This window comes from Penaeus monodon, chromosome 15, assembly GCF_015228065.2.
Source record: "Penaeus monodon isolate SGIC_2016 chromosome 15, NSTDA_Pmon_1, whole genome shotgun sequence".
NCBI classification, from domain to species: domain Eukaryota; kingdom Metazoa; phylum Arthropoda; class Malacostraca; order Decapoda; family Penaeidae; genus Penaeus; species Penaeus monodon.
In genome coordinates this window covers 40921632-40921861 of record NC_051400.1, presented here as the reverse complement: position 1 = coordinate 40921861, position 230 = coordinate 40921632, and the positions used below count along the sequence as shown (strand labels likewise).

The 230-nt window shown below is 40.9% G+C and overlaps 1 protein-coding gene across 1 annotated transcript in view; it reads left to right on the top strand.

Moving 5' to 3' along the window:
* Nucleotides 1–230, top strand: part of LOC119582373 (FMRFamide receptor-like) — a 34788-nt gene that overhangs the window by 19111 nt on the left and 15447 nt on the right. The gene's annotated exons all lie outside the window — the stretch shown is intronic.

Sequence of the window (230 nt, the reverse complement as noted above, 5' to 3'; positions counted from 1 at the left end):
AACCTTGTCTACGTGATCGGAGATGTTGCCTGGAGTGTTAAATATTTGGGCAGATAGAATCTTCTGCCAGGGAAATGATACTGACAGGAAATGCCTTCACATGCATAAACCATAGCTGTCTTTTGTAGCGATGAAAGCCGTAAAATTTCTGGGTCGTTCAGCAGTCCGTAAGAAAAGGGATCGGTTTGATGACTATGATTCCTATGATAATAGCTATAATGTTGCTTTCT